General features: G+C 50.3%; 1 long non-coding RNA gene across 1 annotated transcript in view; it reads left to right on the forward strand.

Annotated features, from left to right (window-relative positions):
- The first annotated feature begins 18,572 nt into the window (after window positions 1-18,572).
- The window catches only part of LOC129545617 (uncharacterized), a 31,447-nt gene continuing 28,108 nt past the window's right edge, over window positions 18,573-21,911 (forward strand). The window contains exon 1 of the long non-coding RNA XR_008683733.1: window positions 18,573-18,626. This is a non-coding gene — a long non-coding RNA (uncharacterized LOC129545617). The remainder of the gene's footprint in view (window positions 18,627-21,911) is intronic.

Raw genomic sequence — 21,911 nt, forward strand, 5'->3', positions numbered from 1 at the left:
CTTCCCTGGGGGGTGGGGTCCTGCCTCTAGCCTTCTGGTCCTGTAGCACCGGAGCCTGGCTGCACAGCCTTGCCTGCAAACCAGCACAGCAGCCCCAGACCCGTGGCAACGGTGCAGCTGGGAGAAGCCACCCGCTGGGGTCTGAGCTCTGAGCCCTGAGCCCTCACGCTTGGTTCCCATCTCCGCCCCCTGCACCTCCCGCCAGCGCCTAATCACTTCCATCTGCCCCTCTGACTCACGGGGCTCCAGCTGTCAAGGTTCTAAAAATTTCCAAATTCTTCCCCACCCTGTCCTTCCAGGCTGCTTCCCCAGCTCTGACCCCCTGGTGGCATCCCCGTATACCCATCCAGCTGCTCACTCTGGCCACACCCAGCAGGGCAGCGGGTGGCAGAGAAGGGCTCTGCGAGGGGCTGAGCAGGAAGCATCTCTGGACCTCTCCCCCCTCCACCTGGGGAAGGTCCTGACAGCAGCAAAGAAGATGGAAGTTGGGAAACCAGGGTCAAAGGAGGGATCAGGACAAACTGTCCATTTTACAGATAAGGTAAACCGAGGTCCAGAGCCAGTAGCAGAGCTGCGTGTAAATCCAAGCCTTGGGACACTGCTCCAGGGCTTTCCTCCCTCTGCTGTCACTCTTCCTTTCCCCCTAGCTTTCCCTCTGGGCCTTGGGAAAGGAACTTCAGCCCTGGCCCCACCTTCCCCAGGGACCAGGGTTACTTGGTGACCAGGAGGGGCCTCTTCCCAGCTGGCTTGCTTCTCCTCCCTCCCCCCAGGAGAGCTCCTGGAGAAGTGTTTGTACCTAAACAGTATTTCCAGGGTAACTTGCCTTCCAGGGGGAGAGGGGTGAGGAGGGTGGGAGAAGAACCGGTTTAGTACTGACAGCCCCCACCCCCAATGACCCACAGTCCCTCTGGGTTTAGGAAACTTGGGCCCTGGGAGACCATTTGACCCTTGATCTTGGATGGAGCCTCAGGATGACTGAGTGAAACACTCATTCCTTCTCTATAGGGCAATCCTGCATGGATGGGCAGAGTCCAGAAGTTCCTTAAGTCTAAGCAGGCAGAGGGGTAACCCTACAGTGACTAGTCCTGGAGCCCCCTTTTCCTTCTGCTCTTCAGGGCACCCTCTCCCTGGCGGCAGTCCCTGATTACACATCTCCGTATGCCCCCCGACTTCTAAGATGAAATCCGATCCACATGGCAGCACTTGCCAGGCTGTGTGTGGCAGTGCCCGTCCTCTTCTGCAGCCCTGACCTTGCCCTTTCCCCTGCCATGCCTGCCACACACCTGCTCTTGGATGGCCCCTCTACTCCCCGCAGCCAGGCCTCTTTATTTGGCTTCCCACTCCTTCAAGCCCAGCTTGAGGGTCATGCCTCCTACTCCAGGCAGGCTTCCTTGGGCTGCCAGAGAAAGCTGACCACTGCCTCACAGGCTAGCTGACACCTGGAGATGACCCACCGTAGCTCGGGTCCCCGTGTGTATGGTGACCTGGTTCTTAGCCCTCCGACTGCAAAGCCAAGCCAAGGAGGGGGTCCCTTTGCCTCAGCAGTATGGCCTCAGAGCCTGAGCAGGGCCTGGAGCGTAAATCCTTCCCCACCTGGGCCTCCCACACCTTTGTGGAGATGTCCTTAGAGAGGCCCCAGACCTCAGGCTGTTCTGCCTTGGATTCACTGAGGTTCCAGATGGACAGGGACGTGGCAGGGTGGTCAGAGCCAGGCAGGCCAGAGGACAGAGGTGCAACCTAGAGCGGGTGGCCCCATGATAGCTGTGTGGGAGGGTGCGAGGGCCTGGATCCCCTCTCCATCATAAACCCCTCTCCTCTGTCTGAGCCCCCTCCCCGCCCTGCCCCCTCCCTCTTATTAGGTCAGGTCCTAATTGCACTCTTTCCCCCTCCCCCCCACCTCCCCCTGGGCCGGGCTGGCTTTGCCAGGCAGGTGGACCCCCAGCTGCCAGGGGGCACGTCTCTGGGCACCCCGGGTCCCAGTGATGCGGCCTCTTCCCAGGGTCTGGCCCGGAGCGAGGCGCTTCCCTGGGAGAGCTTGGGCCGCCCTCGCCTATGGCATGCTGGCAACGCCGCCCGGCGCGGCCCCCTCCGCTGGGGGAGAGGCACTCCGGCCGCTGGACTTTTAAGGACTGAACGGGGAGCGAGCTGCATCCCTGGCCTGGCTGAGCTGTCCTCGGATCTGGCCCCGTCTTGGAGGGGCTTGGCCGGGTGCCCCAGTGGGGAGAGGTCTCAGCGCTCAGATCAGGAATGGACCGGGCTTGGAAGCCTGCCGGCTCTAGCTGGGCCTGTGTGCCTCCTTCGTCCCTGCTTGGGCGGTGCTGAGGGCCGGGAACCGCTGTCCCTGACTAGCAGGGGCTCCGGGCCTGGTTTGGACCTTCCACCTGAGCCGGGGCCTCTGGGTGCTTCTTAGGAGGCCTGGAGATGGGGAATAGGACAGTGCCTGTAGCCCCAGCTGCCATTTCCCAGTGCCGGGCCCTCTGTTTTTATCGTCACTCCCATTTTATAGATGAGAGAATTGAGGCTCAGACACATCAAGTATCTTGTCCAACGCCTTCTGGCTGATCTATGGTGCAGCCGGGATTTAGACAGTCTTTGGTCTTTCGGTCTCAGGGGACAGAAGATGAAGCAGAGGAACACCCCCACCCCCGTTTCTATGTCCCCCTTGAGCTTTCCTTTTTCAGTGCAGTTTTGGGTGATTCCTCCCACCTCCGGCTTCGCCCACGGATCCTGAGCCCCCACACTGCGTCCGCTAGGCCCAGAGGCTGCGGCCAACCTGATGTGATCCTTGGGGCCTTGCACCCGATCCCCGACAGGCCCAGTCTTTCCCTAGAGGCTGGGAATGGCCTCCCCTGCCCTCTTCCTTCCTGGGCTGGAATTGGGTCCCTGGTTCCCAGATGTGACCTTCAGGCCCTCCACTGCCCAGTCCTGCCCCATTGCGCTCTGGAGTTTGACATCCAGCCTCCTGCCTCGTCCCAGGAGGGAGGACCATGTTTGGATCCCCCTGTGTCCCTGGTGCCACCCCGTGTAGGGAGGCCTTGACCAGGTACTCAGCTGGAGACTGGGGAGAGAACGGATGCCTGAGGAAGCCCCAAGGTGCTGGGGATTCCAGCTCCTGCTGGAGGGGGCCCTTCCCCTACCTCAGTGACCTGAGCCGTCCCTCCCAAGGCCAGCCAGTTCTCTCCCCACCCCACCACTCTGCTTTGTCTCAGCCGCTTCCTGGAGGACCCGCGGCCAGACTCACATCCGTTGTTTCCTGTGTCTTGGCCACGTTGTCACCTGGGGTTACCTGAGGCCAACGGAGGGAAAGAAGTCCGGTGGATTTCAGGCCAACTGTGTGCTTGCCAGGAGTCTTTGCAAATGTTGCCTGCTGACTACTGGGACCCCCAGGGTAGGGGTTATGGCCTTTGGAAAACACAGCAACCCCCTGCCCCCGTCCCTTGCAAGCTGTGGGGCAGGGGGACAGTAAAAACGCCGCCTCGTCCTCCGGGGCTCATCGGGGCTGTCCACGAGCAGTCTTCATCCCTGACCTGGGGCTCAGAAACCCTGTGAGGGCAGAGACTAGAGCTCAAGCTTTGGGTCAGACCCACTTGAATCTAACTCTTAGAGCCACCCTGACACGACTCCACCTTTCAGACCCTTCTTCAGAGTCACCTTGCCAGGAGCCCTCCCCTCCCTGAGCGGTCCAGTCCAGCCCTCCTGCCCCGAGTCGGGAACTGTCTGTATCTGTCCTTGGCACAGAGACTCTTCGAGGAAGCAGGAGACCCTGGGGGTGGTTGGGGACCTAGCAACCTCCTTCATCTCTTCTCTGGGCGGCCGTGGACCCCCAATCCCACCCTCTCCTGTCACCACTGAGAGAGAGATGAGACCGGGGAATACTGGTCTGATGGGGAAGGGGGAGTACAACCCTGATCTGGGATGATGGTCTCATGAGAGCAAAGCCCTCTCCTAGGATGTGGGTCTCACCGTGTGTGTGTGTGTGTGTACACAGCCTTGACTTGGGAGGCTTATTTTTAGGGACAATTAGTCTTCCGAAATGATAGTCTGAGGGTGGAGGCATGGTCCTAGAAGGGGGCACGGGGGAGGAAGACCTGAAGTCGACTCAGGGAGAGAGACAGGAGGCAGCTGAGTGTGTCTGCTCCTTGACCATCCAGGAGCAAGCTTTGGGTTCTCAGCCAGGCGTGGGATCCGGGCAATGGGGATGGAGTGGACCAGGCTCTGGGCCGGAGGAGTAGGTGTGGGAGTGGGTAGGGACTCGTGGACGGATACCAGGGCTGGGGGTTGGGGTGAACATCCTCACTTGCCCCGGACTCCTGGCCCTTCTTCATTCCCTGGACACGGAGCAGGTGGCAGCCTTCCTTGAATGTCCCCGCCCCAGCCCCGCCGTCTGGGTTCCAGACGTGGCCTCGGCTTATGGGGCCACGTTCCCTCCCTGGCCAGCTTGGCGGCCACTTCAGACACGCTCGTGCCTGGATGCCCCCCGCCTCGCTGAGGACAGAGAACACAGTCTGCCTCCCCCAGCCCCAGCCACCCCCGCCCTGCTAATCCCGAGCGCATAGGCCGAGCCAAGAATGTCTTGCATACTCTGGCGGGCGGGCTAGCCACGAAGCCTCCTGGAGGGGCATGAATCACGGCCCCCGCCTGCCAAATGCTCACTTGGGACATGTTCGAGGCTGGCTGTGCCCAGAGCTGATGGGGAAAAGGGAGGGAAGGAGAGCTGGCAGCTGGGATGGGCAGACAGAGCAGTTTTGAGGGGAGAGATGTCTGCTGGACCCATCCCTGGTGGCAACACAGAAATTATGTTATAGGATTTTAGAAGCCTGGAATCCTACAAGAGTGACTTCTCGGAATTTGACGGGTCTGAAATGTGAGACCCGTGGAATGTCACATTTCACCCTCTGACAGCACGCTGATGCCAAGGCCCCATCCTGCAGGTGGGACACGGAGGCTCCAAGAGGGCAGAAGTCTTTCCTCCAGGTTATGTGTGGAGTCAAGCATTGGGCTGGGCTGCACCCCAGCCCCTGCCTTCAGTCTGAGGCCCTTTCTAGTCCCATGGCAAGCAGTGTGTGTTCCAGCTCCTCTCCCAACATAGCCCTGTGCTCCTGACTGATAGAGAGGAGAGAACATGGGGACCTCCTTCTTCTCCAGCTCCCCCATCACTCTAAGCACACAAGTCATCCCTGCCTTATCTGCAACAACTCCCCTGCTCAGCCGGCCTTCCCCTCCCGTCTGTCCCCATCACGAAAGGAGCCTGCCTGAGGCCCAAGCTTGCTCCCACCGTCTGTACTCACTCACGCCCTTGTCCCAAAACTGCCCACCGAGTGCTGGGTGTCCTCCAGCCAGAGACACTGGGCGATCACCCTGCTCTCCCGTGTCTGCAAATGCTCCCTAGTTCTTGGCACATCACCATGCTTAGTTTCTCCCTCATCTTAAAAGGAAAGTCCCTCTGGGTGCCGCCCCCCCTCACCTTCGCCCTCAGCTTTCTCCGTCAATGTGTCCATAGTCCAGTTTCTTTAGAGGGTTGTCTACACTTGCCATCCCCTCCATCCTCACTGCCCACCCTCTCCGGATCCCTCTCCAGTCCTCTACAGATGGAGAGGGGTATGCCGAAGCTCTCATGGCTTAGTGCTATTGCTTCCAACCATGCTGTCCGCCCTCAACTTCACCTGTCACAAACCCCTGCCCACGCTGGTCTTTCCTGGCTCCCCCAGTCCCTCCCTTGGGGCTCCTCCTTGTGCTGGATCAGCCCAGATCCCCTCCTCTGCTCACCATCCTCTTCCCTGGGCCGGCAGTCTGATTATCAAACACCGGGGTTGATGATTGTCCCCGCTGTCCCCAGATCGGACGGCCAGCTCCGTCTCCCCAGGGCTCCAGACCAGTATATCCATAACCAAATTGATGTACCCACGTGGGTGAGCCACGGGCCCTCGCGCTCAGCTGTCCGGGGGTCCCACCTGCCCTGCTCCTCCCCAGGGCTCCCCCACATTCTGTGAAGCTCTCCCCACCCCCACCTACCTGATTCCGGCTGGAGATGCGGGCATCACCTGAGACTCCTCCCTCTCCCTCATCCCCACCCTTGGTGCCAGGGATCGAACAAGGCCAAGCCATGCGATCCCATGACTTGGTTCTCTCCCTGCTGTAGTCGCCTTCGTTCTGAGCTCATCTTATCTGGCTCGGACTATTGCAACATCCACATCACTCATCTCTGGCCCTCCAGCTGGCCTTCCACAGGGAGCCAGAGGGCGCGTCTTCCCATGCAAACCTGCCCCTGCCCCCCAGGGCAACGCCCTTCCCTGGCTCCCCACGACCCCCCTGCCCCACAGGGCCCTCCGCGTCTAGGTCCTTGGCCACCCCTCCGGCCTGACCCAACACCCCCACCTTGTGTTCCATCCACCTCCAAAGATCCATCACCTCCAACCAGGCTGTACCGATTCTCCTTTCCAGTCTCTTACCTCCCATTTCTTCCCTTTCTCAACAGACTGGCCAAGTTGAAAGTCCCCTCGGGGAGGTTTCCAATGGTCCTGCAGCCACGCCGCTCACCACACTGCATGCCATCCCTGCCTGGCTGTGTCCCCCGCTCCCGTGTGAGCTCGGAGGGCAGGGTTGGGTCCCATCCTTCTGGTCCCTCCACGGCCTGGACTAGAGGGTGTGCTCACCACACATGTACTAAATGAACAAATGAATGAGCCCAGCAAGGCCTCAGTCCTCCCCTTGGGGACCCTGCAGATCTGTTGCAATCCGAGGCCCCAGTTGCCCTTGCGGCTCTGAGTTCTGAGCACTCAGGTCTGAGGTCTGAGCATTTTTGCCACAGGCTGATGGCTGGTGTGTGGAGATTTATTCTCCTCTGAGATTTCTAATCCCACCGGAGAGGGGCAGAGTGGTGTGGGTGCCTGGGAACCCTGAGGGCTGGCGACAGTGGGAGGGAGGAGCAGGTGGGCTTATGCATGGGGTGGCACTTGACTCTGACTCTGGGGAACCTTATCCTTGGAGGAGTTGGCTGGGGAGGGGGCAGGAGACCTGTCGCCTGCCCTTCTCCAGACCTGCCCTGGAAGCCCAGGCTGAAAGACCAGTGGGTGGAGGAGCCAGTGGAGAACTGGAGTTTGTGCAACAGCCTTCAATATGTTTGCAATAACAGGGAAATGGAAAAAATGTTAATTTAATTTTGACAGTGCCCTGGGGATAGTGCTCATGGCTCAGAGCTCACTGACTGCCACCCTGTCCGGCTCTGCTCTGGAGACTCCAGGGACGGAATGTGGGCGGTGAAGGGTGAGACGGTCGGGACTCCCTGTCCCAGACTGTCCCCCTGCTCCTGGTCACTGTGTGGACCCCTCCCTCCATGAAGCAGCCTGCTCAGGGTTTTGAGAGCCATGTGCCTTCAAGCCGAATGAAGGCGGCTCACCAGGGAAGCGGAGGCCAGCTGCTCACTGCGTGTGCCTTCCGGGGGTGGGCCTGGGGCTCTGATAAAGACCCCCAGCTGGGAAGGGCCAGCCTCTTCTGCCTTGAGCCTGAATCACCCAAACTCTGATGATCCCCGTGTCTGCCCCCAGAGACCCGTGGGGAGGGTACAGCGAGGGCCAGGGTCTCAGGAGACCTGGCTCTGGAAGCCAGCTCAGCACTTTAGCAGCTGAGTGACCTTCTTAGAGTCACCTCACCTCTCTGAGTCTCTGGGTCCTCACTAAGAATGTGCTGGTGCCTGAGTGCCTGGCTTCAGGCAGGGCAGGGGACCTTTCTATGGAACTACTGGGGGCTCTGACCCCCCTTTCTGGCACTTAGAGCACGAGGGTCCGGGATGCTCACCCCCAGATTGCAGGGCTGTTGGTCTCCCTGCCCGTTGGTTTCTGTGTGCCTCTCCATGTGCCACGTTTGGGGGTGGGGTGGGGGCAGCACCGGGGTCAGGAACACAGCCCCTCAGCTTCCTCTGGGGTGCTCGGGTGATGGGGGCTGAGTCATCGCTGGTTGCCTTCATAGTGGAGTCACAGGTGCGTTGATTTAGGATCTCCAGAAAGCAGACCTTGAGACAAGGTGTTGGCTGCAGGTCTTTAATTTGGGAGAAGGTCCCAGGAAGCACAGGTAGGGATGGGAGAGAGGCCAGCATGAGCAGGAAGCCCAGGGCTCCGTTTCTCTGGGGCACCCTCTGAGGCAGCGCTGCCCAACGGAGCGCTCTGTGTGCTGGGGATGTTCTCAATCTATCCTGACGGGTGTGGCAGCCACCGGCTGCGGGTGAGCTGCTGGGTGCTAAACTGCGACTAGTGCAACTCAAGAAATGTATTTCCACTGGCTCAGATGGTGAAGCATCTGCCTGCAACGCAGGAGACCCGGTTTCGATCCCTGCGTTGGGAAGATCCTCTGGAGAAGGGAATGGCAACCCACTCCAGTATTCTTGCCTGGAGAACTCCATTGGAGACTGGCGGGCTACAGTCCATGGCGTCGCAAAGTGGGACACGACTGAGTGACTGAAAACTGTGGAGCATTCCTGGGGGGGCCGGGATACTTACCCGCCTTAGGGGGCATCAATCCCCTACAGATCTTGGCAACACCCAGCCCAACCAGTTTTCTGGTGTCAGAGAGCCTTCAGGCAAAGGAGAAAGACAGAGGCAGTAGCTTGAAGCCATCTTCATGCCAGAAACTCGCCAGCAGCAGGTAAACTCAGGTGGGCTGAGGGGTCTAGGCAGGGCGTCCACGGAAGCATCTCACGGGCAGATTGCTGACAACCCAGGGTGCTGTAGCCTCTGACCCACCTGCTGCCTTTCAGCCTTGGGGAGTCTTCTGGGCAGCGGGGAGGGCAGGTCCTTTTTCTCTGGGATCTGCTCCATCTGAGGGGCCCTCAGCGGGGCTGACGGTGCCCATAGCTGTGGCTGCGTCAAGTAAGGCAGCTTTCTGCTCCTGCCATGGCCGTATTCTCCCCAGGGTGACCCATGGACCGTGTACCCTGTGAGCCAGTCCTTAAAATCAATCTCTCTCTGTTCTATTGGTCTTATTTCTCTGGGGAACCCGGACTGATACATTACCTAAAAGTTCGTTTATTAAGCAAGCATCTTTGTGCTTTTTTAAAGTTGAAATTTAAAACATTTTTTGGCTGTGCTGGGTCTTCGTTGCTGTGCACGGGCTTTCCTCTAGTTGCGGTGAGTGGGGGCGACTTTCCAGTTGTGTGGTGCGTGAGCTTCTCATTGTGGTGGCTTCTCTTGTTGCCGAGCACAGGCTCTAGGGCACGTGGGCTTCAGTAGTCGTGGCACTTGGGCTTTAGAGTGCAGGCACGCAGTCTTAGTTGCCCCAAGGCATGAGGAATCTTCCTGGAGCAGGGATCAAACCCGTGTCCCCTGCATTGGCAGGCAGATTTGTAATCACTGGACCACCAGCGAGGTCCAAAGCAAGGCATCTTTGTATTCCTAAATATGTATCCAGCATCTGCTCTGGGCTAGACCAGTGATGGGCCCTGCAGAACTGGACGTGAGGAGGTCCCCTCCTGGCACTCCTCTTCTGTGGCCGTTGGTGTAAATGTCACCTCTTCAGAGGAGCTCTCAGTCCTCTGGAAAACTGATGGATCCACCCCATTATTATTCTGTTTCAACGCCTTCAAATCATGTCTTAAAATTATTTTGTTAATATTCTTTTTTGGGGAAGAAGGATCTGTTTCTGTTTACTTAATAGAGGATCGAAGTGCCAGGAGGGACTTAGCATCCAGTAGACAACAAATCTTTGTTGAATAAACACATGAATGAATGTATGGGAAATGCCAAAGGCCCTCACACCCAGTGAGCACTTGGCAGTGACAGATGGGGGTTCAGGGTCCCAGGCATCTCTAGGAGCCGTGGTGGAGGATCCGGGGAGCTGTATGTCATGGTGAGTCCGGGGAAGACTTCATATGTGGCCCAAACTCCAATGTGGATTTCACACATGGACTTCCCATGTGGCCTGAACTCCCACCTACATGCCAGCCTGTTGGTCGACTCTCTCTCTTTTTAAATTAGTTTATTAAAAATATTTTTTATTTTTTTTAAAAACCTCAACTTTATTAAGGTTTAATCAACACACAATAAACTGCATCCACTTCAAGTTGCATGGGCATGTGTGCATGCTAAGTCACTTCAAGTCATGTCCAACTCTTTGTGCCAGGTTCCTGCCTGCCAGGTTCTTCTGTCCATGGGATTCTCCAGGCAGGAATACTGGAGTGGGTTGCCGGGCCCTCCTCCTGGGGATCTTCCCCATCCAGGAATTGAATCTCCTGCATCACCAGGCAGGTTTTTTACCACTCATCCACCAGGGAAGCCCGTTGCTGAGTATATCAATAATTAATTCCCTTTCCTTGCTGAGTAGAATACCACTGGGTACACCATTTGTTTATCCGCTCACTTGTTGATGAGCATCAGGGAAATTTCCAGATTTTGACTAGTTTGAATAAATAATATGTTCTAAACGTAGGTGTGGGCTTCCCTGGTGGCTCAGAGGTTAAAGCGTCTGCCTCCAATGCGGGAGACCCGGGTTCGATCCCTGGGTCGGGAAGATCCCCTGGAGAAGGAAATGGTAACCCACTCCAGTATTCTTGCCTGGAGAATCCCATGGATGGAGAAGCCTGGTAGGCTATAGTCCACGGGGTCGCAAAGAGTTGGACACGACTAAGCGACTGAACGGAACGGAACGGAAACGTAGGTGTACAATCCTTTTTGTGAACACATGTTTCCATTTCTCTTGGAAATCTGCTTAGAAGTGGGATCGCTGGGCCATATGGTAAGGGTCTGTTCAATTTTTAGAATTTTACTTTTAATTGGAGGATAATTGCTTTACAATGTTGTGTTGGCTTCTGCCGTACATCGACGTGAATCTGTTCGAACTGCCAGACTGTTTTCCAAAGCGACGGCACCATTTTACTTTCTCATCTGTAACAGATGAAAGAAAGCTCTAAATACTCACTGACACTTGGTATTAGCAAGTCTTTTAGAAAATTTCATTTTCATTGTGGTATAATTTACCTACAATGAAATGATGCAGTCTTAAGTGTATCATTCAATCAGTGTGACAAAGGCATATCAAAACTCAGAACATTCCCATCACCTGTGAAAGTTTCTGTGCTCATTTCACATGTCCCAACCCCTCAGACGGAGAAAGCAATGACAACCCACTCCAGTACTCTTGCCTGGAAAATCCCATGGACGGAGGAGCCTGGTAGGCTGCAGTCCATGGGGTTGTGAAGAGTCGGACACGACTTCACTTTCACTTTTCACTTTCATGCATTGGAGAAGGAAATAGCAACCCACTCCAGTGTTCTTGCCTGGAGAATCCCAGGGACGGCGGAACCTGGTGGGCTGCCGTCTATGGGGTCTAACAGAGTTGGACATGACTGAAGCGACTTAGCAGCAGCAGCAACCCCTCAGAATCAACTGTTGGTCTGATTTCTATCAGCCTTCCTTGGTGGCTCAGATGGTAAAGAATCTCCCAATAATGCAGGAGACCTGGGTTTGATCCTCTGGAGAAGGGAATGGCAACCCACTCCAGTATTCTTGCCTGGAGAATTCCATGGACAGAGGAGCCTGATGGGCTAAAGTTCACGGGTTGCAAAAAAATCAGACACGACTGAGCATCTAACACCTTCACTTATACTCTTTTCACTGTCTTCTGTCACCATAAGTTTGTTCTGCCTCTTCTAGAATTTTATCTTTCATTTGGCATGATTTTTTTTTGTTGTTGTTGATCATGCGCAGGAATCTTAGTTTGCCAACCAGAGATTGAACCTGGGCTATGGCAGTCAAAGTGCTGAGTCCTAATTACTAGACCCTCAGCGAATTAATTTCTGGCATGATATTTCTGAGATTTACCCATGATGTTGCTTGTACTTTGCTCCAAATACTACCCCACTGTATGGACATACCACAGTTTGTTTATCCATTCTCCTGTAGAGGGACATTTGGGGTTTAATAGTTTGGGGCTATTAGAAATAAAGTTGCTCTGAGCATTTGTGTTCAAGTCTTTGTGTGGATATACCCATTTCTCTTGGGTAAATCCTGGGTAAGAGTTTTTGGATTGTATGGCAGGTGTATGTTTAAGAAATTGTCAAACCATCTTCCAATTTACATTTCAGCCAGTAATGTATGAGAGTTTCAATGGCTCCATATCCTCTGTAACATTTAACATTGTCAATCTTTTTCATTTTAACTTTTCTAAAAGTTTATATAGTAATATATCATGATGATTTTAAGCATTTCCCCACTGATTACTGATACTGATCACTTTTTGATGTGTTTACTGATTATTTTTGTACTTTCTTCTGTGAAATGTCTTTTCAAGTCTTTTGTCATTTTTAATTGCATTGTCTTCTTACTGATTTGTAGGAATTCTTTATTCTACATTCAAGTCTTTTGTCAGATGTATGTTTTGTGAAAATTTTCTCCCAATTCTGTGGTTATTCTATTTATTTTCTTGTCAGTGTCTTTTTTTTCTTGTCAGTGTGTTTTGAAGAACATGTTTTTAATTTTGATAAAGTCTAATTTAAATTTTTTATTTTAAAAATATTAAAATACAACTTTTTTCTTAAAAACTTTTTTTCAGATTTTTAAGAAACACTTGCCTACCTCCAGATTGAAAAGCTATTTTCTCGGTTTCTTCTAAACTTTGTAACTTTACCTTTTACTTCCCGGTCTAGAATCCATCTCAAATTAATTTTTGTGTACTCTATAGAGAGAATAAAGGTTCATTTTTTTTTTCCCACTCAGGTATTTGATTATCCCAGCAAGCTTTTTTAAAGAAACCATTGCCCAAACAGGTCATGAAGATTCTTTCCTATATTTCCTTCTAAAAGTCTTATAGTTTTAGTTACTAAATTTAGATCTATAATCAATTTTGAGCTAGTTTTTGTATATGCCGTAAGATAAGGGCTAAATTTTGTTCTTTTGCATGAGGAAAATCAGTTTTCCCATCACCATTTGGTGAAAAAACTGTTTTTTCCTTATTGAACAGTGTTGGCACTCTTGTCAAAAATCAACGACCATCGCTGTGAGGGTTTAATTCTGGGCTGTCTATCTCCATCTGTCTTTATGTCTGTCTTTATGCTGGTGCTACTTTTTTTTAAATTGCAGCTTTGTGATAAGTTTTGAAATTGGGAAGGATGTGGCTGCCTATCTTGTTTTCCTTTTTCAAGAGTGTTCTGACTGTTTGTGGCCCCTTGAATTTCTATATGAAATTTAGGATGCAGTTTTCCATTTCTGCAAATCAGGTCATAATTGGGACTTTGATAGAGATTGCACTGAATCCGTTTTGGGTACTAAGTAAGTTTTCCAATCCATGAACACAGGCTATCTTTCCATTTGTTTTGGTCTTTTAAAATTCTTCCAGCAATGTTTTATATTTTACAGTGTCTAGGAATTGCACCTCTTTAATTGTTTATCCCTAAGTGGTTTTTAGTGTTTTTTTTTTATGTTATTGTAAATGGAATTGTTCTTTAAAAGTCTTTTTGTATTGTTCATTGCTAGTGTATAGAAAGACAACTGGTCTTTGTGAGTTGATTTTATATCCTGCAATTTTGCTGAATTTATAGCTTTTATAGTTGTATATATGGTTGTGTGTGAATTTGTTAGGGCTTTTTTTACATATAAGACCATATCATCTATGACTGGAGATAGTTTTACTTTTCTTCCCAACTTGAATACCTGTTATTTCATCTTCCTGCCTAATTGTTTTGGCTTGATTTTCTAGTACTATGCTATCAGGTAGCAAAAATGGGCATCCTTGTCTTATTCCCAATCTTAGAGAAAAAATTTTCAGCCCTTCACCACTGAGTATGATGTGTGCTTTGAGTTTTACATACATGGCCTTTATTTTGTTGAGGAAGTTCTATTTCTAGTTTATTGAGCATTTTATTTTTTTTACCATAAAAGGTGTTGGATTTTGTCAAACGCTCTTTCTGCATCAGTTGAAATAATTATGCTTTAAAAATGCATTCTATTAATGTGGTATTTCACATGGCTTCATTTTATATATGTTGAACCACTTGCATTCTGGGGAGAAATCACATTTGGTCACAGTGTATAGTTTTTTAATAAGCTGCTGAATTCAGTTTGCTAGTATTTTATTTAGTTTTCTTTTTTGCATTTATATCCATAAAGGATATTAGTTTGCAGTTTTGTTTAATATCTATGGCCTTGGTATCAAGGTAATACTGGCCTCAGAGTGAGTTAGCAAGTATTTCCTCTGCTTCAATTTTTTTGGAAAAGTTTGAGAAGAATTGGCATGAAATCTTCCTTTGATTGATGGCAGGAGGAGAAGGGGATGACAGATGATGAGATGGTTGGATAGCATCACCGACTCGATGGACATGAGTTTGAGCAAGCTCCAGGAGTTGGTGATGGACAGGGAAGCCTGGCATGCTGCAGTCCACGGGGTCGCAAAGAGTCAGACACAACTAAGCGACTGAACTGAACTGAACTTCCTTAAATGTATGGTTGACCACCAGTGAAGCCATCTGGTGGGCTCTTCTTCATTGGGAGGTTTTCAATAAATAATTCAATCTCCTTACTTATTGTAGTTCTATTCAAATTTTCTAGTTCTGCTTGAGTCAGTTGTTAGTTTGTGTGTTTCTAGGAATTTCTAACCATTTCAGATAGGTTTTCTATTTGTTGGCATATTTGTTGTTCACGGTATTTCCTTATAGTCTCCCTTTTATTTATGTAAATTCAGCTGTAATGTCCCCTCTTTTGTTTCTGATTTTAGTAATTTGTCTTCCCTACTCTTTTTCTCTTAGTCAAGCTAAAGATATGTCAATTTTGTTGTGATTCTATTGTTTTTCTATCTCTATTTCATTAATCTCGACTCTAGTTCCTATATTTCCTTCCTTCTGCTAGCTTTGGGTTTAGTTAGCTCCTTTTTTACCCCTAGTTCCTTAAGATACAGAGTTAAGATTGTTGCCTTGAGATTTTTCTTCCTTTTTAATGTCGGCATTAACTGCTGTAAATTTCCCGCAACACTGCTTTTGCTACATCCTATGTGTTTCGGTGTCTGTCTTGGGGAGGGGGGCAGGGTCTGTCCACATATTGTGGCAGTCACCCCAGTGGCCACTTTGCATCCCGGGTGAGGGGCGGCGGGGGGAGTCTGGTACCTCAAGGCTTCCTTGTGTGTCACCAGAAAAGGCTTCTTTTCATGCAGGGCGCAGAGTCGCCCACCCGTCACCTCCCTTTGCGGCCAACAGGGGGAAGTGGCCGGAGCCGGGGTCAGCGGTGTGGGTAAGCATAGGGCCTCACGAGCGAGGGGCCTCACTGGACAAGAGTGCCGGCCCCCTTCGCATTGCCCTGCTCGCCTCAATCGCTTCCACACCAAGGCAGGGACAGGTGCCTGCCTCCCTTTCCGACCTCAGCAACCACCAACAGAGCTCTTCACCTGACACACCACCGTGGAGGGGACCTGAGGAGCTCGCCGGGAAAGGGAAGGATGCTAGCACTTGGCCTTGGGCAGCCGAGGGGCGGCCCAGATGCTCCAGGGGCACCTAAGAGGCCCAGGTGGGAGCACCTGCGGGATCCCCCAGCCCCCACCGCGGGAGGGCCTCTCGCGAGACTCGCCGAGAAGGTGAGGCACGAGTGTCATGGCGTCCGCACACACCTGTGAGGCAGGGGCTGGAGACTGAGGGTTGAGTCGGCCGGTGCCACGTGCCTGCCCGCCACACACCGACCGCCAACGGGTGGGCAGGAGCCCCGAGGGCCGGCGGGCAGAGCGAGAAGGGTCGCCCCCCGGTTGCCAGGAACCCCCGTCCCTTGTCTGGCACATCCTAGGCCCAGCCGGAGAGATTGGGACATCCCCACGTGGATAATCTGTAAGTAGTTTCTAATTGGGCTTTTGATTTCTTCTTTGACCTATTGGTTATTTACGATTGTGTAAATTCCCACATATGTGGCTTGTTCCCTTTTCCTTCTGTTATTGATTTCTAGCTTCATTCTGTGGTGGTGAGAGAAGATATGATTTCAATCTTTTAAAATTTATGGAAACTCACATTGGGCCCAACATATGGTCTATCTTGAGGGATGTTCTCTGTGCCCTAGAGAAGAATGTGTATTCTGGCTGTTGTTTACTGGAGTGTTCTGTGTAGGTCTAATTAAGTCCGATTGTTTTGTAATGTTCATGTCCTCTTTTTCTTTATTGATCTTCTGTCTAGATGGTCTAGACATTTTTTTTTTTTAAGAGCCAACATGTGGCTCTTTGTTTATTTATTTTTGACTGCTGTGGGTCTTCGCTGCTGCCTGCAGGCTTTCTCTAGTTGCGTGCGTGGGTTTCTCATTGAGGTGGCTTCTCTTGTTGCAGAGCACAGACTCTAGGGCACACGGGCTTCAGGAGCTATGGCTCACAGGTTCTACAGTGCAGCCGCACAGAGTTAGTTGCCCTGTGGCATGTGGAATCTTCTCAGATCAGGGCTCAAACCCATGTCCCCTTTACTGGCAGGCAGATTCTCACCCCTGGACCACCAGGAAAATCCCAGTCTATCCATTATTGGAAGTGCACTATTAAAGTCCCCAACTTTGTTGTAGAATTGTCTATTTTTCTGTTTAGTTCTGTCAGTATTTGATTTATATATTTTGAAGGTCTTCCATTTTGTGAATAAATGTTTTTAATTGTTATATCTTCTTGATGATTTGACCCTCTCATTAATAATTAATGTCTTTGTCTGTTGTAACAGTTTTTGACTTAAGTTTTTTAAATTTCATGTTAGTTTAACCATTTCAACTCTTTTAGTTGCAGTTTGCCTTAAAAATTTTTTTCTTTTCCTTCCTTTCACTTGTGTCCTTTAGTCTAAAAATATTGAATTATAAAAGTATTGGCTTTCATATTTACCCTAGTAGTTACCTTTACTAAAATTTTTCATTTCTTCATATGGCCACAAATTATATCTAATGTCCTTGCATTTCAACCAGAAGTACTCCCTTTAATGTTCTCACAGACCAGGGCTGCTAGCAATGAACTTCTTCAGGTTTTGTTTGTCTGGGAATGTCTTACTTTTGCCTACATTTTTTGAAAGATAGTTTTACTGGGTATAAAATTCTTTGTTAATTTTCTCTTTTGGATCTTTAAGTGTATATATACATGTCAGCTCTAGAATGTTTATTTAGTTCCTTTAAAATTTTTTTCTGTCTCTTTGTTGTGTTCTTATGTATGGCTTTCCCAATATCGTCAGTTCTTTGTTTATAGTTTCCTTTAGTTCTTTGAATTGGAGAAGGCAATGGTAAGCCACTCCAGTACTCTTGCCTAGAAAATCCCATGGATGGAGCAGCCTGGTAGGCTGCAGTCCGTGGGGTCACTAAGGGTTGGACACGACTGAGCGACTTCACTTTCACTTTTCACTTTCACACATTGGAGAAGGAAATGGCAACCCACTCCAGTGTTCTTGCTTGGAGAATCCCAGGGACGGGGGAGTCTGGTGGGCTTCCATCTATGGGGTCACACAGAGTCGGATACGACTGAAGTGACTTAGCAGCAGCAGCAGTTCTTTGAATATGTTTAAAACACTGTATTTCAAGTCTTTATCTAGTAGTCTAATGATCAGACTTCCTCAGGTATGGTTTCTGTTGATTATTTTTTTCCTGTGAATGAGCTGTACTTTCCTGATTGTATGCCTGATAATTTTTGTTAAAAACTGGACATTTTGAATATTATAATGTAGTAACTCTGGAAATCAAATTTTCTCTCTTCCCCAGGGTTTACTTTGGTCCATTTGTTTAGTGACTTACCTAAACTGTTTTTGTAAATACTATATTCCTTGTTGTGTGTGGTCTTTAAAGTCTCTATTTTACTGTCTCAGTAGTCAGCAGGTGACATGATTGAGATTTTCTTAAGTGCCTGGGACCAAAAAGGAAAAAAAGTAGTACTCTCTTGGTCTTTGTGCTTTACTTTGAGCTGAGGCATTCCTTCAGCACTAAGCCATGCTGCTTACACCCGCACCTTAGCTCTCGCCTTCTGCTTGTGCAGAGCCCATAGAGCTATCAGAGGTGAAACTGAATGACAGTTTTGGCTGTGCCAGGTTTTAGTTGGAGCATGCAGATCCTTAGTTGGTGGCACGTGAACTCAGTTGCAACATGCAAATTCTTAGTTGTTGCATGTGGGATCTAGTTCCCTCACCAGGGAATGAACCTGGGCCCCCTGCATTGGAAGCTTGGAGTCTTAGCTACTGGACCACCAGGGGAGTCCCGACATCTCAGGTCTTTTCTGAGTATTCATTACATCCTGGGCATGCAGACTGCACTCTTTTCCCAGTATGTGCAGTGGCCTGTCTCAGCTGTTATTGCCCTAATAACCATCCTTCTCTCTCTCCTCCTGCCCAGTTTTGTTTTTTTTTGGGGGGGGGGTCTGTTAGCCACTTGTCCCACTTGTCCCTTTGCCCCAGAAGGACATGAAGTATATATGACTTTAAATCCTTCCACAGATGCTGCTGCTGCCTGGAAAGTCACTCCAGGTGTGTGTGTATGTTGACGAGGGAGAGCATAAAAAGAGTCAGCTTCTGAGTCATTCCTCAGGGACCTACCAGTCAGGTCAAACATGCAATTCCAGTTTTTAGAACAAGGTTCTATATCAGCCCCCATCATCAGTCAGTTACATCAGGAGTTCCGGCTGTCATGTCATCCCCACAGCTGCTACCATGCTGGAGAATGAGAAATGAGAGTCAGGTGGGTGAAAATGTCACAGTGTTCTCTTGCTGAAATTCAGTTTTCCTTTCTCTTCATTAAGCATCTTCCTGGTAGCTGTAAATTTTGGATTAGATTCCAGAGTCCTCCAAAAGCTGATTAAGTCCATTTTTGCCAAGTTATGGTTGTTTCAGTGGAAGGACTGATTCTTTAACTGGTCCACTCCATCATTTTCTGTGATTTCACCTGGTCTCTGCCTCTTCTTAACTTTTCACTTTTATTCAGCTAAAATTTACAGGGACTTCCCTGGTGGTCCAGTGGTTAAGACTTCATGCTTCCAATGCAGGGGGCCTGGGTTCAATCCCTGATCAGGGAACTCAGATCCCACATGCCACAACTAAGAGTGTGCATACTGCAAATAAGACCTGGCATGATCGATTACATAAATAAAATATTTTTAAAATTTACAGACAGCTATATACAGCTTGATGAATTTTGCATGTATACGCTCATACAGCTGCCACTCAGATGAAGACCTAGAATATTTTCAGTTCCATAGGAGTCACTTCATATTCCTTCCAGGAGACTTACCCATTCTCTCAGATAACTGTCATTATGACCTTTATCACTGGAAGTTAGTTTTGCCTATTGTAGAACTTCTTATAAATGGAGTTTAAGCAGTAGGTACTCCTCTGAGTCTGACTATTCTTGCTCAGCCTAATGTTTTTGGGATTCATCCATGTTATTGCTTCTAGCTGAAGTTCATTCCTTTTTCATTACTGAAATAATTCCACTGTGTGACTATATCATGATTTGTTTATCCATTCATCAATTGATGGGCATCTGGGTTGTTTCCAGCTTGGAGCTGTTATGAATAGAGCTGCTATGAACATTCTTGTACTCATATTTTGGTTAATATGATGCATGGACTTTTTTCTCTTTGGCGTTCGTCTGAGAGAAGATTCTCTTGGTCACTGGACTCTTGTAGGGGGGAATGCCCTGCTCTCTATTCCCAGTGGCCTTTTCTCTGTGCCCACCCCATCTGAACTCTGGTTTGGCCTTCTGCTTCTTGAACCCCACAACTCCCAAGAATTCTGTGACTTTTCTCTGCTGGCTTCTCTCCATCCCACTTGACTTTCATTTGTTAGTCCTTTAACTCTTGTTAATCCCCAGCTCAAACACTCCCCCTCCAAGACCCTTCTGGACCCCTTTTTCCACTGGGTTTAGCTGTTCACCTTGGCTCTCTCATTTTCTTCCAAAGCCTGACTCTCAATGAATATGGAATCCAAGACTTGACCTTCAGCTCTGTCTTCCCTTCTAAAAGTGGGCCAATGGGTAACTGCTTGTTGGACATCTCTGCTTGGGTGGTCCCAGACCCCTCACAATCCACACTTTCCCAGTTTCCCTTTCCGCCATCCCTCAGCTCATTCTCTCTCCTCTGTGGTACACACCTCAAGAACTGCTCCTTTTTTCCTTTAGCTGCACAAGGCTGGGTCCCCACTTCCTTCACTCTTTCCCTTTCCTTTTCCCCAGCAACCAATCTGGAGAACCCCAGCACCATCCACAGAGCCTTTCCACTGTCTTTGGCGGCGGTGGGGGGCACCCTGCTCCTCTCTAGCCTCATGGCCGCTGCTCCAGTTCAGGCCTGAACCCGAGCATCTCCTTTCAGTATTGTTGCTGGGCTTCCGTCCCCTAGCCCTGGCCTGAGGCTCCCTCCATGGTCCCCATGGCCGGCCCTGGCTGTGTCTGCCTCAGCTGCGAGGCCACACTCCTGGGCCCTGTTTCGGGGCCTGGGCTGCTGCCGAGCCAGCCCCAGGCACCATTCCTTAGCACCGATCGTGCGTGGCGGACACGCTCTGTGGTCGGGGCTCACAGACAGGTTTTTTGAGTTAAGAGATTTGGAAGGGACCCCAGCACTAGTTGCAGTTCAGAGTCCACAAGGTGCTGGGTAGACCCTGTGTGAGCTCATCTTTCCTGGGGCAGCCGGACTCAGGGCTAAGCCGGCGGGGGCGGCGGGTTGGAAAATTTCACACTCAGGGTCACTGCTTGGCTGGTCTCTGGGTGTTTGGCAGCTCAGGTGACTTGTGGGGAGGCCTTAGTCAACCTTTTCCTCTGGCAAGTACTGCAAGGCTAGTTTCACCTCTAGATGGGTCACAAAGGCAGGGCTGGGGAGGCGGGTGCCTTGAGAGACAGACACTGTTATGATGGACTTGTGCCCTTGTGGGGAAAGGAGATTCATAAGGAGACAGTGAGTGAAGATTGGCATGACTTGTGTGTGTGTGTGTGTGTGAGGGAGATGGTATCGATCATTTGAGACTGGAAAGCTAATTTACTTGTGCTTTAATGTGTCCAGGTGGCTCAGCGGTAAATAATTCACCTGCCAGTGCTGGAGAGGCAAGAGACAAGTTTGATCCTTGGGTGGGGAAGATCCCCTGGAGGCAGAAATGGCGATCTACCCCAGTATTCTTGCCAGAAAAATCCCATAGACCGAGGAGCCTGGCAGGCTACAGTCTATGGGGTCACGGAGTCGGACTCGACTGAGTGACTGAACAAGAGTACAATGTGTCTACAGCCCTCTGGAAGAACCGCAGTGATACATCTCAGCGAGACAGGACCTGATCAAAGTTAAGAGCAGGTCTCTGGAGCCAGCCTGCCCTGAGGCCAACATCTAGTGCCACCACTTGCTAGCTGTGTGACCTTAGGCAAGTTGTTTACCCTCTCTGCTCCTCCATCTCCTCATCCATAACATGGTGATAATAGTAATTAGCACCCATCTACCTACTCTGTCTGACATTCATGATCATTAAATACATTAGTACAAGCATTGAGGACAGGACCTGACACCTAGTAGAAACTCATATATTCATGTCGTTATTGCTCTACTTATTCCAGCCCACCCTTCCACACCCTCCCTCCATCCTTTTGCTCTTCTCTGTCTATGCTAGGGAGCTCTTACTCCTTCCAACCCAGCTCAAAAATCACCTCTTCTGGGAAACCTCCCCCAATGCCCAGATCCTTTTTTCTGTTGCATCAACACTTGCACATTTTATTTTTTTATTTTTTGAGCTTAAAAAAATTTATTTATTTATTTATTTGGCTGTGCTGGGTCTTAGTTGCAGCATGTGGGATCTTCTGTCTTCAGTTGCACGTGGGATCTTTAGTTGCCACGTGTGAACTCTCAGTTACAGCATGTGGGCTCTAATTCCCTGGCCAGGGATTGAACCTTGGGCCCCCTGCTTTGGGAGCTCAGAGTCTTAGCCGCTAGACCACCAGGGCAGTCCCAGCACTTGCACCTTTTAATTTTAAACATCTCTTTACCTGTCTGGC

This window comes from Moschus berezovskii, chromosome 27, assembly GCF_049115385.1.
Source record: "Moschus berezovskii isolate FMDL1 chromosome 27, NW_MosBer_1.0, whole genome shotgun sequence".
In the NCBI taxonomy this organism is placed as follows: domain Eukaryota; kingdom Metazoa; phylum Chordata; class Mammalia; order Artiodactyla; family Moschidae; genus Moschus; species Moschus berezovskii.